Consider the following 16552-nt stretch of genomic DNA (forward strand, 5'->3'; position numbering starts at 1 on the left):
AGCTTAGTCAAGGGTGCTGCAATTAGTGAAAAACCCTCTACAAATCGTCGATAATACCCTGTCAGTCCCAGAAAATTATGAATCTCAGATATAGTCTTAGGCTGTTTCCAATCCAACACTGCCTCAATCTTTCAAGGATCGACCGTAATCCCCTCAACAGAAACCACATGGCCCAGAATTGTTACTTTCCGTAACCAGAACTCATATTTACTGAACTTGGAGTATAGTTATTTCTCTCACAATATCTACAGAACCACTCTGAGATGTTCATTGTGCTCATCGTCAGTCTTCAAGTACACCAGTATGTGGTTAATAAATACCACCACGAACCGATCCAGATAGGGCTGGAACACTCAGCTCATCAGATCCATGAAAGCTATTGTTGCAGTCGTCAGTCCAAATAGCATCACTAGGAACTCGTAATAACAATATCGAGTCCTAAATGTTGTCTTGTATACATCAGTCTCCTTAAGCCTCAACTGATGATATCCTGATCGGAGGTCAATCTTGGAGAAAACCGAAGCCCCTCAGAACTGATCAAACATATCATCTATCATCGATAAGGGATACTTATTCTTGATTGTCAACTTGTTTAATTGTCAATAGTCAATACACATACGCATGGATCCATCCTTCTTTTTCATGAATAGAACTAGTACTCCCCACAGAGACGCACTAGGGCGGATGAACCCACGATCTAGTAACTCTTGAATCTGAGCCTTAAGCTCTACAAACTCTTTCGATGCCATTTTCTAGGGAGCGATGGAAATCGGAGCTGTACCAGGAAGGAGCTCAATCCCGAACTCTACTTCACGATTCAAAGGTAACCTAGGTAGCTCTTCAGGAAAAACGTCCGAAAAGTCCTTAACCGTCCTGGTATCCTTAATCGAAGAACCCCCAGAATCTAAAACACTGATGTAGGCCAGATACATTTCACATCCCTTACGAACTAACTTTTCCGTCCTCAATGCAGAAATCACATCCGATAAGCAATTCCGATGTTCCCCAATTACGACTACCTCGCCATCCTCCTCAGTTCTTAGTACAACCCTTTTTGTGGCACAATCTAAGCTCACTCAGTGTTTAACCAACCAGTCCATTCCCAGTATCAAATCAAACTCTTCAAAAGGCAGTTCCATCAGATCAGCCAGAAAAATAGCCCATTGAACCTCTAAAGGAACGTCTCTAACCAACTTATTTACCCTAACTGATTGTCCCAGCAGACTCAGTACAGTCACCTCACTCGTAGTGCTCTCAGCAAAGATACCCAAGTTCTTAGACACAGTACAAGCTATATAGGAGTAAGTGGATCCTATATCTATCAGTGCAATATAAGGTACATTATAAATGAAGAACGTACCCATAATAACATCTAAAACATCTCATCCTCTCGGTAATGTGCAGTATAAACTAGAGCCGGCTGCCTCGCCTCAGTGTGACTAGCACCTCTGCTTGGTGCTCTTTGACCACGGCCTAACCCATTACCACCTCTGGCCTGACCCCGACCTCTCAGTGGTTGCTGAGTTATTCTCGGTGGTGGTGCAGTACCAGTATCTGGAGCTTGCATCTGACCGGACCTCTACGGACACTCTCTAATACGATACTTTAATGAATCGTACCTCAAACAAGCCCCAGTTCTTTTCCAACACTTGCCCTAATGGCATTTACCACAGTTAGTATACGGTAGCTTTCCAGTAGCAGCAATAGGAGCTATCAAAACCCTCAGATTATCCGTCTTGCTCTAGTAGAAGCAATAGGACACTCTCTAATATGGTGCCCTTCAACTCTGACCTTTTCTTAGGCTTTTGAACGGAACTTGAGGGCTCCAAATCCCTCTTGCTCCTACCTCTCTTTCTGTTTTAGCGCTTAGCGCACTTCACTTCCTCGGTGATCTTTATCTTATCAACCAGTGCAGTAAAGTCTCACTCCATCTGTGGAGCTATCAAAACCCTCAGATTATCTCTGAGGCCATCCTCAAAGTGAACACATCGCTCGTACTCACTCGCCACCATACCTTGCATATGGCGGCTCAATCTTAGAAATTTAGCCTCATACTCGGCTACCAATCTATCTCCCTAAGTCAGATTTTGGAACTCCCTCCAACGGGCATCTACATAACTGGCCCCCACACACATCCCCTGGAAAGTGGTCTTAAAGAACTCCCAGGTCAATCGATCAGGCTGAGTGCCCTCCTTAACAGTGAGCCACCACTGATATGCCATATCACGTAGCAATGATACAACACCCTCTAATCTATGCTCGGGAGTGTAGTCCAGATCGTCCATAATCCTCTCTGTGGCCTCTATCCAGTACTCGGCCACATTAGGGAAAACTCTAGCAATACCCTAAAAAAGCTCAGCTCCATAAGACTGGAGTCGTTCCGTAACTGACCCGCAGCCTCTAGCTCTAGTATTGAGTCCAATGACCCTATTTAAAATCCTCAACATGGCCTGGGACAGTGCGTCGTCCCCAGCCGCTCGATCATGAGACCCAACCTCAGCCACAAGTGAAGCCGGTGTCTCACTAGTATCCAAATTAGGCAAATTCCCAGATGACGAAGATCCAGCTCGAGCACTCCTACGACCTCTACTATGGTCTCTTGTACCCCGTCCGTGAGTACCTCTGGTGCTCATTGTCTAATTGTGTTTTATCTGTATTAACAGTTTTATGCATCAGTTTACAGTTCCAGTATTTATTAACAAATATTTTATGAAAATCGTATCAGAAGTGTAAAGTTTGTTTCGTACATCGCAGTGTCAATCAATGTCTATCAGTTTTACTACAGTTTCAGCATACACTATTTTAAATGTTTTTCAGTACAGTCTATCTATAGTAGTCTCAGTATATACTACCTATATCAGTTTCATGATACACTATCAAAAATAGTTTCAGTTTCAATTTAGACAATTCTCAATTTTAGAAAACTTACTAGATCGGCACCGGAGACTCGATGTACCACACTTTCAATAAAAACATTTAGAAATCAGTTCTCAGAAATCACGTCTTAAAAACCCACATCCACAGTCGAGTTTTACGACCTGGCTCTGATACCACTAAATGAAACACCCTAAACCCGACCTGATCGTTATAGCCGAATCTGACGGTATCACATGTTAAAGTGTTTAAAAATCGTAACTTTTCTTAAAATATTTTTTGTTTAGAATCTTTTCATTATCACTTATTAATTCTAATATCACGTTAATTAATCATTCAAAAGCTTTCAAAATGTTTATTCTACGCGGAAGCTTTTAAAACAGTTTGCGTATTCATGAGTATTTTGTTAAGATGTTTGGTTCTTTTGAAAACTCGAGTTTTCCTAAAATTAGTAGTTATAACCCATAACTAATAAAAGAAAATCCCAAATTTAAGAAAAATCTATAGAGGCCATATTTACAATAAAATTCTCGAATGAAATTTAAAATCACAATTAAATGTGAAACAGAGTCAAATAAAGTTGTGTAGCTACCACTGAGCCCTCTGCCGCATCGGTCCGCCCACGCCTAGGGATTACCTGTAGAGATAAATCAGAAGGGTGAGTTTACGAAAACTCAGTGTGTAATCCCCATATCGAGCAAGCAAACAAAATGCAGTCATAATTTGGGCTTAAGCCTTTTCAGTACCAGATTCAGTTTCAGTTAGGGCCTTAGCCCAATTCAGTACAGAAGCAATCATGCATTAGGACCTTAGCCCATTACAATATCAATAATCAGTACAGTAACAGATATATAGTCACAAAATCCTACCCAACCAACCTCTACACACCATCTCCGTCCAACCCTACACTCCTTGTGGGGATAAAATCAACCCACCTATCCCTACACACCAAAAAAGTACCGAATGCGGCACTAAGCTGTGGTTTCCAATTGAGCTGCCAGTAAATTAGGCCCGAGGCCTTTCAGTACACTTCTTTCGAACAAGACCAACCCCCAAACCAATGCAATGCAATGCAATATACAGTAATGACAAGCTATATTATAGCAACAGTGCATACAATATCAATTCATTAAATATTCTCATGCTCGATAACATGTAAATATATATCAGTCATATAATCATTTCAGTCAATTAGGAGTTTAGGTAAGCTTACCGGCCCTACGGTAGGTTCATAGTCGTCTTGGGCGACCCGTGCAACCTTAGCAACAAAACAGTAAAGATGGGCTCACACGTCCATGCTGTCGGCCCACATGGACCCACACGCCCGTGTGGCCCACACGGCCCAATTCGGTTGGGCCCGTGTATCGCACATGGCCTGTCTCTTCGATAACACGCCCGTGTTCTATTGCACGGCCTACTACATGGGTGGATACACGCCCGTGTGGCGTCGACAGCCCCATTTTTTAGCTTTTCACTGATTACCATTTTCAACATTGTGGTTACACACACCTAGTTTCGATTCACAGCCAATGCAATCCTGAGAACACTAGCACCTAATTTCCGATTAAAACACTCAATTAGGCCTAAAAAAAATAATCATACTACTTCCTCCAATTCCAATATGCTTACCCTAGATAATTCGGTGCACCCCAACATTTATCACGTCGAAAGACTGGGTCCTTAAAGAGATTCACCCCTACCAACAAAAACACTAACAGTCAATCCCACAATTGAGTGATTACTATCGAATTTAATTAGCCGAAGTAGAAAATATGAATAAAAAAATCAAACTATAATGGCACTTACGAAATCTACGATAGCATATTGATTAAAAAGAACGATCTATAACGAACTCGCATCAAGGTTTAACCCAAAAGCGACTAACCTCTTACATTCGATCAATGAATAAAATTTTCCACACGATAAAGAACTCCGATTAGTGACCACAGATGCTTGAAAACCTCCCCCTAACGTCATATACAACACACATCAAAAGGGAAGTTATCAAAAAGAAATAAATTACCTACTAAGACTTACCGAAAGCTGGACAATCAGAACTGAGAGACTTGATTTCAGCAAAACTTAATACGATGAACGAAGAAGAAAAAAAACAACGTCAAAAAAGGAGAAATTCTTAGTGCAACTCCGGTAAATGAAAAGAGAAAAGGTAAACCAATGGCCAAAATCGGCAAGAATGGGGCAGAAAAGGAACTTTGGCAGAGGTTCAGCAGAGTTGGGGGAGAAGAAATGACAGAATGATGGAATAACTTTTGGAATTTGAAAATAACAAAATAAAAAAATAAAATAAAACTCAGCCCTATTATCCTCAAATCCCTCAAATTTCTCCTAAAATCGTCCATCCACTCCCACTATCCAAATCCTTAAATTTTCTCTCCACACTTCCTACTACACTTCTACCACTTCGGCATTTCAGTTCAGTTCAAACACTTCACGGCACCACTAGCAAAAATAAATCCCTTGTTTGCGCAAGGACTTAAACTCAAGACTTCCAACTTATTTACACTCCACTGAACCACCAGACCAACAGGCCCATTCTGACATATTTTACCAACATTTAATTATAAGCCTACTGACTAGTGATAGGGCTTTGTTCAGAAAAATACAAAAATTTTCCCAAGACAAGGCTTGAACTTAAGACTTCTCACACACACCCAGAGCACTTAACCACTAAAGTAGATATACAGTTGTGTCATAAATACACAGAAAGAAATATACAAACTTTGGGGCGTACATTGTCTGTCTAGTTATGTATTGTCAAAAATTAAATTATATGGCATCAGATACCTAGAAGAATTTTCTAAATTTTTTTCATTAATATCAAAAACTAAAAACTAAAAATATAAATTTATGGAAAAACCATTATTTCCATAAATTACCACCACCATGGGATGAGATTTGTATAAAAAATACGATTCTTATTTAGAAAAGCATAGTAAAATAGCTGGTGTAGAATTAGAAAGTATAGATTCTATAGGAAATATAATTAATTTTGCAAAAGAAAGAATAACTATGCATTGTTTACAAAGCAAGGCCTCTAAACAAGTTAAGCATAAATTAAATAATAAGAATTTTACAAAAATTCTAGAAAATGAATGAGAATTTGGATGTAAATCAGTACGTCTAATACTTATAAAAATATAAAAAAAATAAAAGATATAAGCTAGTTAGATTGAAACCAAGACATAAGAAAAGTTCTGGTTATAATAAAAAGAAAAAGATTTATTAGAAGAAAAACTGTTAAAAATCCTAAAAAACAAAAATGTAAGTGTTTTATATGTGATGAAGAAGGAAAAAGAACAAGAAAAATGATTAAAATATTTGAAGAATAAGATTTAGAAATATGTTCAGAAGAAGAAATAAATTCTGTGGAAATATTATACGAATTAATATCAGAAGCGGATTCTGATACAGATGAAGAAGAATATATATTTATGTTTAATATAGGAAGCAGTTATAATAATCAGTTAGAAGAAATTCCTAAGAAAGAAAAATAAGATATAAAATTAGAAAATATAATCGCAGAAAAAAAGACTTTTTTGATGAAATGATAGAAAAAAGTAATAAAAACTATATTTCTAAAGAAGAAATTTATAAAATATCTAAATATAATATATTGTGTCAAAGACAGAAAAAATAAGTGGTAGTACAGTTGCCAAAGACACTTGAGGTGAATTAAAATAAATCTCATTATTTAATAAAGATAAAATTAGGAGGATTAAAAAGAAATATCCCTAAGTTAAATATATACATTTAGGAATTATAATGATAACTATAAGAGCTTTGTTTAGAAAAGGTCATGATATACCAATAATAGTAGTTTTATTAGATAAAAGATTTGAAAATCCAATCAAAACACTTATTGGATGAACTCAATCAAATTTACATGCATGAGTAATATGATTTAAAGTTAAACCAAATTACTTTATATATATTATAGATCCTTTGATAGAAGAATGTTTATGTCTTAGAATTTAGACAAAAAATTCTGAAATTAATGATTTAGCAGAAGATTTAGCAATCAGTTGGACTTCTATTAATGAATATACTATTACAGCGAAAGTAAAAAATCAAAGAAATTAATAATAAAATTATTGAACTCTTTGAACCTAATAAAATCACTACTGAAATACAACCAAGATTGTTACATTTAAGAGATTTATTAATACCATGAGATTGAATGATAGATAGGATAAGTAGTGCAAGTACTTCTAAACCCGTAAGTACAATAGAATATGTGACATCTGGTAATAAATTATATTTTAAAAATACAAATGATAATTTAGTTTTACCTCAAATACTCAAATAGAGGAAGGTGAGGAAAATCTAAGTAGAAGTTCTATATCTTCAACACCGATAGGAATGAAAACAGTTCATATTCCTATTTTTCCCATAGAACTAAGTAGAAACTCTATATCTTCTAGAAACACCAGAATGGAAGAAATACAAACTTCGATAATAATCTAACAAATGAAACTTTGAACAAGTAATGTAATTACATTTTCAAATTCCCAATCCAGGAAATATTACACATATATTAAAATTACATTTCAATTTAGAGAATATAAAACATATTCTTTACATGCTTTATTAGATACTGGAGCTACAATTAGTAGTTGCAGAAAGAATGCCGTTTCTTTAGAAAAATGAGAACCTATGAAACATCCAATAAAGACCATAGGAATAAATGGTAACCAAACCATAATTCAATATAAAGCTATAAACGTACCAATCTACATAAATAATGTAATATTTGTGATACCTAAAATATTATGCTTTCCAGAGATGCATGATTATTAGGTAATAATTTTATATATCAACATATATCATTTTCTATTGATAAAAACTTAATTATGTTATATGTATAAAAAGCTTTTATAGAAATATCATTGGTAGAAAGTTATAAATTTGTTTGTGATAAAAACTTTGCACCACCAAGAAAAGAACAAATTATGCAACTTGAAACAAGTCATTGGTTGTTTAAAAATATTAGATAATAATTTTGGTGAAGAACCACTAAAATTATGGCAAAATAGCCCTAGATATTGTGATATTAAATTAGAAAATCCTAATAAAATTATTAGAGTCAAACCAATGATCTATACTAAATAAGATATAAATGAATTTGACATACAAATTAAAAAATTATTAGAAAAATGGATTAATAGAAAAAAAAACTACTAATCCACATTCTAGTTCAGCCTTTATGGTTAGAAATCATGTCTAAATAAAAAGAGGAAAAGCTAGAATGATTATTAATTATAAAAGATTAAATACAAATATTATTTTTGATGGTTATTTTATTCCAAGAAAGGATGTTTTAATTAATCAAGCTAAAAAAAGGAAAATATTTTAGTAAAATTGACTGTAAATCAGAATTCTGGCAAATCATGCTAACAGAAGAGTCTAAGCCTTTGACAGCTTTTAGTGCACCTAATGGACATTATCAATGGAAAGCAATACCATTTGGATTATGTAATGCACCGCAAACCATTAAAAGATGGATGGATTTTATATTTAAGAAATATAAAAAATTTTGTGTAGTTTATATAGATGATATTTTGATATTTTCAGACACACTAGAATTATATAAAAAAATTAAATATTATTTCTCAAGAATTCATAAAACATGGAATCATACTAAGTCTTAAGAAAATAGAGTTAGAAAAATCAGAAATAGAATTTTTAGGATTAAAATTATTTGCAGATGGTCTTAAACTTGTAATACCTCAAACCTGACCCAGACATTATGGCCGGATCTAGCGATGTCACATGATAGGGTGTTTGAAAATTGTATCGTCGCATTAAAACCATTTCCATTGAATTCCTTATCTTAATATCTTATTAGTTCCAAAATTGTGTTGCTCATTTAATCGATAGTTTCAAAACGTTATTTTAACACCCCAAACTCGGCCTAGATGTTATGACTGAATCTGGCGATGTCACATGGAAAGAGATTTGAAGACAAGATTGTCGAGTTTAAAAATTGTTAAAGTAAGTTAGCTTTTATTTAATTTGAAAAAAAAACTAATTGATTTGCTTTAAAACTTGTCTCTTAGCGGAAGCTTTTGTAACCAATTAATTTAGGGAAAATCATTTCTATTTATGCAAAACCTTAGTTTTTAGAAAAAAATTGTGTTTTGTGGAGTTGCAGTTTTTTTAAAAAATCCATAAAAAAGTATAAAGTCCAAAATTTCAAGCCAACCAGTCCATAGTCTAGAAGATACATCAAAAACCCAAAATAAGGAATAAATTCTAGGCATTAACGGAAAACTGTCTAAAATTTACGTGTGGCCACCGTTGAGTTCGTTGCACCGACCCATCAAGTTGGGGATTACCTGTATAGATTAAAAAGAGAAAGGATGAGTTTTCGCAAACTCAGTGTGTAATCCCCACAGAAAACATGCATAAAGATAATCAAAAGAATCCAATTAGATACAGACTAGGACCTGTGCCCATCATAGAATTAGTTTGGCCCTCGGCCCATTCAGATACAGTCTTAGTAATACATTAGGGCCTTGGCCCATATCAAATACAGAATGCAGATACAGTGAATCAGAATCCTACCCACCAGCCTCTACACACCATCTCCGTCCAACCCTATACACCATGTGGGGATTAAACCAACCCACCCATCCCTACACAGCATGCTGTACCGAAATGCGACACATAATCAGAAGGTTGCAGCTGAGCTGCTAGATAATAGGCTTAATAGCCTTTCAAACACTTCCTCAAAATATCATCAACCCACCTCGATGCAATGCAACATACAAAATATGTCATGCCATTATGCAATTAATAGTACATACATTCAAATATCATAAATTATGCTCGGTATAGAAATCAAACAGACAGATCACACATATAAGGGTCTAAGTAAAGCTTACCGACCCTACAGTAGGTCCACAGTCGACTTGGGCGACCCGTGCAACCTTACAGAACTTACAAGCGAATTTACAATTTAACGAATTGTCAATCAAGATACTCAACATCAATTTAACGAATTTACAAGCGAATTGAAAACCAAGAACGAACAGAAAGCCAACTTACCACCAACGATAACCCTCTGTTTAACTATTGTTAAGACGAGAACACTGAATTCACCAGTCCGAGCCTTTCCCTACGCCCAAATCTCAGAGAAAAACATTACCACTTTAGTCGTTAAAAGATTCATGACAGAAACAAAGAGAAACACTTACCAAAACTAAGTGAGCACAAACCGCGTTTGAAAACGATGAAAAATAAATGGATTAGGGAAAAATCAAGAAGAAGAAAAAAAAGAGAAAGATGGAAAAACTCAAAGAACTTCAGCAAGATGAGCGAGAGAAGAATAGACAGTAGAATTTTTTTAAAAAAGAGAGTCAAAATTCAGTCATGGGGAAAAAATAAAATAAAATCTCGATAACCACAAAAAATCCCTTAATCTTCTCCCTTAATTCCCACTACACATCCACTACTCAGAGTTTTAGTCTATCTCAAACTCTCCTGGACGTACTAGCAAAAATTTTGCCCACGCCAAGATTTGAACACAGGACCTCCTTCACACCAACACTCCACTTATCCACTAGACCAACAGGCCAATTCTATTAATTATTTGCCAACTTTTACTTAAAAGCCTACTGACCGAAGATACCAAAATTTGCCCAAGTCCTGGCTTGAACTTGGGACCTCCCAGACACATCCAAAACACATAACCACTAAAGCAGGCAGATATTTTGTGTCACACATTCACAATACCCAAAATAAAAATTTTGGGCCGTTACTATTCTACCCCCTAAAGAAAATTTCGTCCTCAAAATTTACCTGATCAGAACAGATAAGGACATTGCTGACACATCACATCTTCAGGCTCACATGTGGCCTCCTCAGTGCTATGATTACGCCAAAGAACCTTTACTAGTGGAATGAATTTCCTTCTCAGAACCTTAACATTGCAATGCAGAATTTGTACCGGCTCTTCCTCAAAGGTCAAATCTAACGTAACCTTCGTCTCTTCAACAGGGACAATATGAGGAGGATCAGAGTGGTAGCGCCTCAACATGTCTTCCGATATCTGAATCACCCTCTCAGACTGACCATCGATCTGAGGATGGAATGCAGTACTGAAGTCCAACCTTGACCCTAGAGCCTCATGTAACTTCCTTCAAAATCGAGACACGAAACGAGGATCCCTATTAAAGGTGATCAAAACTGATACTCCATGTAGTCTCATTATCTCAGAAATATAAAGCTTCTTCAGCTTCTATAGAGAATAATCAATACAAACCGGTATGAAGTGGACAGACTTGGTCAATCGATCTACGATGACCCATTTTGAATCCTTCTTAGTGGGTGTTAGAGGCAACCCATTAACAAAATCCATAGTTACGCGCTCCTATTTCCAAAGAGGAATCTTAACCGATTGTAGCGAACCCAAAGGTAACTGATGCTCAACCTTAACCTGCTGGCAAGTCAGACATCTGCCCACAAAATTAGTAACCTCACATTTCAACCCTGGCCACCAATATACTTACGGAAGTCTCGGTACATCTTATTTCTGCCAGGATGCATAGCATAAGGGCTACTATGCACCTCTCTCAGTATGGCCCGTCTCAAATTAGTATCATTCGAAACATAGATTCTACCACGAAAATAGAGTACCCCATCACTGTTCAGTCCAAAATCTGTAGTACTACCACCCTCAATCTGCCGGAATCGAAGACCCAACTACTCATTCGCTAACTGCTTACCCTTAATCTGCTCAATCCATGATGGCTTAAATTGAAGATCGACTAATAAACTACCATCATCAAATAAACTTAAGCGAGCAAATATCGCCCTCAAATCAGTCATAGCCCTACGAATTAGTGCATCAACCATCACATTGGCCTTACCAGGGTGGTATTCAATGGTGCAATCATAGTCTTTAAGCAGCACAATCCGTTTGCGCTGCCTAAGATTAAGTTCCTTCTGAGTGAGGAGATACTTGAGTCTCTTATTATCAATGTAGATGATACACTTCCCACCATACAAATAATGCCTTTAGATTTTCAGTGCGAATACCACAGTAGCCAACTCCAAGTCATGCGTTGGATAATTCGCCTCATGGGTCTTAAGCTGACGAGACGCATAGGCTACCACTTTAACATCCTGCATCAACATACATCCCAAACCGACATGTGATGCATCACTATAAACAGTAAACTCCTTTTTAGGCTCCGGCTGTATTAGAACAGGGGCCTCAGTCAGTACAGTCTTGACCTTCTCAAAGCTCTCTTGCTGCACATCAGTCCAGTTAAACAACACACCCTTACATAGAAGCTGCGGCAATCAATGAAAAACCTTCTACAAATCGTCGATAATATCCCGCCAGTCCTAGAAATCTATAGATCTCAGACACGTTCCTAGGCTGCTTCCACTCCAACACAGCCTCAATATTTCGAGGATCAACTTGAATTCCCTCAGCCAAAACTACATGATCCATTTTTAATGTAACCCGTGCTAGTTAATTATTCATATATTTTTTCACTATTTACTTATATGTTCCTTCAAAGCTATCTACTTGAGTCACTGTTACTAAATTATTTATATATTGAGCTACAGAATGTCGAATTAAGATCCGTTTGATGTTTTTGAAACTAGACTCAAATACCTTTCTACCATAAAATTTTTAGAATTTTTGGTTTAGGTAATAAGTACAATAAAATCTTCAAACTTACCCCTATTTTGCTATCTGATAGATTCGTCCCTTCTTTGCTCAAAATTAATTATCTCTTAGTACAAAATTTGGATAATGTTTTCATTTGTTTCTATTAAAAATAGACTCATTGATAATTTAAACTTGTAAATTTTAACCCCTAATTATTTTTCTTCAATTTTTGATGATTTTCCAAATTCAGAATAGGGGAACCCGAATTTATTCTGACATTGTCTCACAAAGTTTGTTATACCTCACGATTTACAATTTCATTACTTACACCATTTCTTATATGAGAAACAACACTCAATAAGCTTTAATTCCATATTTTTTCATCCTCTAATTCCATTTTCACAAATTATGACGATTTTTGAAATTTAGCCTACTACTGCTGTCCAAACAAGAAGCAATTTCGGCTTTTTGCCAAATATTTTTTTTTGCATTTCGGGTACACACTTGATTTTTTTTATGCTAAAACAGTTCCCAAGCACTCCAAAGCCTATAATCAAGATACTCAGCATCAATTTAACGGATTTACAAGTGAATTGACAACCAAGAACAAACAGAAACCCAACTTACCACAAATGATAACCCTCGTTTAACTATTGTTAAGATGAGAACACCGAATTCACCAATCTGAGCCTCCCCCTACGCCCAAATCACAGAGAAAAACATTATCACTTCAGTCGCTAAGAGATTCATGATAGAAACGATGAGAAACACTTACCGAAACTAAGAGAGCATAAACCATGTACGAAAACGAAGGAAAATAAATGGATTAGGGAAAAATCAAGAACAAGAAAAAAAGGAAAAAAGATGGAAAAACTTAGAGAATTTCAGTAAGAGCAGAGGGAGAAGAATATATGGCAAAATTTTTTTGAAACAGAGAGTCAAAATTCGGTTCTAGGAAAAAAATAAAATAAAAACCCGATAACACCCAAAATCCCTTAATCTTCTCCTCTAATTCCCACTACACGTCCACTACTCAGATTTTTAGTCCATCTCAAACTTTACTGGACGCACGAGCAAAGATATTGCCCACGCCAAGATTTGAATACAAGAACTCCTTCACACCAACACTCCACTTATCCACCAAACCAGCAGGCCCATTTTGTTAATTATTTTCCAACGTTTACTTAAAAGCCTACTGACCAAGATAGGGCTTATTCATAAAAATACCAAAATTTACCCACGTTCTGGCTTGAACTTGGGACCTCCCAAACACACCTAGAACACATAACCACTCAAGCAGACAGATATTTTGTGTCACACATTCACAATACCCAAAATTAAAATTTTGGGGTGTTACAGTTATTTGTTTGCGGAAGCTTTTAAAACAGATTAAACAATCATGCATTTAGGAAAATCATTTGTTTCTTTTGAAAACTGAGGTTTCCTACTACTAGTAGTTGTATTCCATAAGGTAAAGATAATTAAAACCCAAAACGAAAGTCTGAAAGTCCAATTACAACCCAAAAACTCAGCCAGTAGAAATAGAATAGAAATAAAACCAATTATTGTAAATATGGGTTAAAAACCATGAAAGTCCAAAACCGTGGTCACCGCCGAGTCCTCTGCCACACCGATCCATCTAGATCTGGGGATTACCTGTGCACTTTTAAACAAAAAGGGTGAGTTTACGAAAACTCAGTGTGTAATCCCACAGAAAACAAATAATAGCAAATGATAGTGCACAGTTAAAGCAGTCCTGGGCCTAAGCCATTTTTCAGTATCAGTAATAGTTTGGGCCTTAGCCCATCTCAGTACAGTATCAAATATGTAGTAGGGCCTTAGCCCATCACAGTATCAGTAGCAGTCATGCAGTGTTCAGTAATGAAGTCTTACCCAACTGTAAACGAAAAAATTTATAGGATTTTTCCTATATAATTTATCACCTTTTTACTTAAATCCGTTAAAATTAAGTAATTGTTTAATAAATTAATGAAATATTTGAAAATATGAAATTAAGACATAGAAATTATTAAAATGTGATTTTATGCTTTATTATATAGTTTTCATGCAATAAATAGCTTATTTTATATTAATTTGAATATATTATATTTTTTAAGACATAAAGTGGGTCATGCATGATTAAATTAAATAATAAAATATAAAATTATGTTTAATAATTCATTTTAAAAATATTTCATTATTAATTTGGGTTTTAATTAATTAATTCAATTGGATAAATTTTATTCTTTGGTCCTCTAACTTGTTGATTTATTCTGGACAGGTCTGATAGCTTTGTTGGATTACAAAACCGTCCAAATTGGAGACCAAGTCAACCCAAAATTCAGCCGCACATGGCTGTCCATAAACCACTCTTTGGTTTAATTGCACAAGGTGCTTGAAGAGTTGAAGAAATTAGAGATTTACCTGAAGATTTGCACTTACCCGAGTCTCAGTCCTGAGTTGTTGTGGCACTCAAATTGACCAAAAAACAAGGGAAAATCAACTCAACTTGCTCAATCTATGGCTAGCCACCCATGGAAGATGCTTCAAAAGAAGAAAACTCCTATTTTTAGCAAATTATCTCCCTCTCCTCACCTATAAATAAGACCCTTTAATTCGTTCATTCATCATCCCTCAATCATCCCTCAAGCATCATTCTCTGTTTTCTCAAAATTCTCTTAGTTTTTTTTCCATTCCCACACCTAGCATCATCTCTTCATAGAGATTTTAGCAATTAAGCATCTTAAAGAACCCTTAGTCGGCCATCTTGGAGAGCCATCAGCAAAGGAACGAATAAGCCTCGTCAGTTAGAGCCTTAGGTGACATCCACTCTGAATTGGGTTTAATCTTCCTTTTCTTTAATTTAATATAAAGACGTTTTCTATGTGTTCTTTGTTCTTCTTTACAATAATGTTAGCTTAATTTTATTTAAGCTAGGATGATTGCTTTGATTAAATAATATTTATTTGATTCATTTTTATAATGCTTGTGCCTCAATCGATCATAATTTCAATTAAAATCAAGTCTGTATTTCGTTCATACGTGATTGAAATGCACCTGAATTAGCAGAGCGATCCTGACTAGACGACGGCTAATGGACACATAATTGAAAGGTGCATGCACAATTTAGATCTTGACCTGATTAAATTGGAGATTGCATAACAACTCTGACCAAGCTTTGTTATCTAAATAGTTTTTAGATTTGTGTGATTAAATTGTTTCAAACCTGACACGTCCCTGTTACCTCACACGAATGCTAAGAAACCCTCAATAAATAAGGATCAGTAAAATGCATATTTACTAAGTAAAGGATTCCGAAAGGACCTAATGTGGTTTCCAAACTCATGAAAGATCGAGTTGCCATGGAATGTTTTTCCGAATGTTATTAAGCATGTTGATAATAAATTAAGTTTCATTAAAGTAATTGACCTAGTTTATTTAGGTTATAATTGTTGCAAATTGTGTTTAATTTTACTAAAATCTATTTCATTCATATAGTTGCATACTTAGGATAATTTACATTAGGGATCATTGCATTTAGTTTAATATATTTTAATCACCATTTCTCAACTATATTATGTCTTTATTTAACAAATTGTTAATATAATTTTACAAATTAAGTGACTTAGCACAAATATAATCCCTGTGGAGACGATAACTCGATACTTACTTACTACTTGATAACGACTGTGTACACTTGCACAAACCTATGCATTACACCAACCAACCTCTACACACCATCTCTGTCCAACCCTACACTCTATGTGGGGATCAAATCAACCCACCCATCCCTACACTCTAGGTAGTACTGAATGCGGCACAAAACAGTAATTTGCAGCTAAGTTGCCAGTATGTTAGGCTTAAGAGCCTTTCAATACACTTCCTCCAAATATAATTAACCCAACCACATGCAATGCAACATACAAGTCATGACATGCTATCTCAAGACATCAGTACATATAACCAGTTCAATATACAAGCATACTATCCTCATGCTCAACACATATATAAATCAAACAGTCAGTTCGTACA

Source organism: Gossypium hirsutum, chromosome D13 (genome assembly GCF_007990345.1).
Source record: "Gossypium hirsutum isolate 1008001.06 chromosome D13, Gossypium_hirsutum_v2.1, whole genome shotgun sequence".
Taxonomy (NCBI): Eukaryota; Viridiplantae; Streptophyta; class Magnoliopsida; order Malvales; family Malvaceae; genus Gossypium; species Gossypium hirsutum.